General features: G+C 47.6%; 1 long non-coding RNA gene across 1 annotated transcript; it reads left to right on the plus strand.

Annotated features, from left to right (window-relative positions):
- The first annotated feature begins 682 nt into the window (after positions 1-682).
- LOC148784225 (uncharacterized) lies at positions 683-1,244 on the plus strand. The gene is made up of 2 exons (XR_016063922.1): positions 683-912; positions 965-1,244. It is a non-coding gene; the product is annotated as an uncharacterized LOC148784225 (long non-coding RNA).
- Positions 1,245-2,213: the final 969 nt, after the last annotated feature.

The raw sequence follows: 2,213 nt of genomic DNA on the forward strand, positions 1-2,213 counted from the left end.
ATAAAGGGCGGGCGCCCAAAAAGAAGCAGCCCAGCCTCTTCAAGAAAGCTTTGCTTGGTAGGCGCTGCCTACTCACTCGGACAATGCTCTGAACACTTTCGTGTGCAGTTCCGCCCCTTATCGCATGCTGAGTCACAGGCAGCGCCTCGAAAAGCACGGACGAGCCACATGCAGGGAAACTTGCACGTGTGGTTCTGGCCGGGGACCCCGGTATACTGTACTAATATGTGTAGGTCCCCGTAATTCGAGTGAGATTGTCATGGCGCAAAAGCAGATATGGTCCGGTATTCCCTTGTTCCCTGTATTGGTTATGTTTTTTATTTCTCGTCTAGCAGAAACTAATCGAGCTCCGTTTGATCTCCCAGAAGCGGAAGCTGAATCAGTTGCAGGCTATAATGTAGAATATGCGCGGGATGCGATCCTTAATAGTTCACTGTTGGCGGAAGCCAATGTCCCGGGGTCCCGGGGACTCATTCTGACTGAAACAAGGGGCGGGTCTTACCAACTTCAAAATATTCTCTTTTAGGGAAGCCAAAAAAGGTGAGCGCCCCTACGCGAGCCTTATTGAAAAGGCCCCTTACTATAGATAGGGTGTTAGCGCTTTAGTTTGATTGCAGGGGCGCGCTTGACTAATAAGATAGAAAGGGCTTTTCTTGCTTCTTTAGTAAAGTCTCGCTTTTTATATTTATAGAAGTAGGTGCTTGCTAGGGCACTCTTCATTCTTCATTCGAAACTAATGAGTGTCCGGTAGGGGTTTTCTGCCTTGTTATCAAAAAGGGAGTTGGGTAAAGCAAACTCCCTCCTTGGAGTAGCACGGGCTTAGTCAAGTAGAACCGGGTTGCGCTGCTTGATGCTCTGATCGAAAACAAATCAGTGGGGCCATGCCGGTACGACTGAATATGCGTTAGAAAGGTCAATCCCTCCCGTGGGGCCATGCCGGTACGACTGAATATGCGTTAGAAAGGTCAATCCCTCCCCTACGACACCAAAAAACCCGGGCCGAGCTTCTAAACAGCCCGCCCGCTTCCATAGAACAATATCGTGGCAACGTAGACCTAAGTGGTCATATTGAATCCTTGGGAACCATCACAAGTACGGCCGGCCTATATTTGAACGAAAATGCCGTGTCGTCCAGCGGAGCCTATAATAGTGGAAGGTGACTCGCGCAGACAGCTGACTCCTTTTCAATAGAAAAGAATAGCCAAACCAACCCAGCTGGCTGGTCAATCTCAGAGATCTTATCGGCCGGCAACCCGGAGACGGACGACCACGGTCCCGACCTTACCAGCACCGGAGGTGTACTAATCAATGAACCCCAGAACCCTACTTTCTTTTCTGACAAAATCAACCGCGGTCACGACATCTTGTTAATATTGATTGAGTTTTGATGGACTTTCGCTGACTGAATCCATCCATAAACCTAGACCTCGGTAACCTTTGTTACCAAAGCGTCACGACAACATCCAAAGGCCACCTTTGGATTCTTAAGTAGGGGGGAAAGGAGGAGCACGTAGGAATGCCGACCACTACATAAGCCACTAGTGGCTCAGAGAAAGCGAGCAGCACCTTGTATAGGTTGGGCGGAGCTTGAAGAAGCGAGCCCCTATCAGAATCAGAGAAAGCCATTGCGCGCTAAGCCTAGCTAGCTAACGTTTTTCAGCTGGCTGTTATGTTAGTTGTAGCGCGCCTTCCCTCCTTCTCTCACTTCGGAAAGATTTAGCAGTCTTTTTGATGACCTGGTCGAGAAAGTACGATACATCGGGTGTAAAAGATTGAGTTGGATCTGTGAGGTTGGTTATAGTAAGGCCTGGTCGGAAGGTGTTCTTGCCTCTATCATTAGCTCGGGTAGTCGGAAGTGATGGCCAAAAAGTAACACTTTTCCCCCTTTCAGCTTCAACTATTCCCTAAAGATGGGGGAAGGGACCAATTGAGATATCAAGAATTTTTTTTCCGTTTCGATCTTCCCTGATTATTATGTCACTATATCACCGACAAGGGAAGACCACCTAATTTTCACTTCTTTCGCTAGTGTGCTGAATAAAATAATGTACCGCAGCTTTTTGGTAACAAGTTAAATAATGAGAAATCCTTTGGCTTGAGGCCAGAGGTAGGAATGGTAGATTATTATTCGGAGGTTGTCAGCTGGGGCAGAGTGGATAAATTGATCTATTTGCACTTTCTCCCTCTCTTGCTGAATATTGATCGACAATCTC

This window comes from Sesamum indicum, unplaced genomic scaffold (genome assembly GCF_026168435.1).
Source record: "Sesamum indicum cultivar Baizhima isolate 11 unplaced genomic scaffold, ASM2616843v1 HiC_scaffold_114, whole genome shotgun sequence".
NCBI classification, from domain to species: domain Eukaryota; kingdom Viridiplantae; phylum Streptophyta; class Magnoliopsida; order Lamiales; family Pedaliaceae; genus Sesamum; species Sesamum indicum.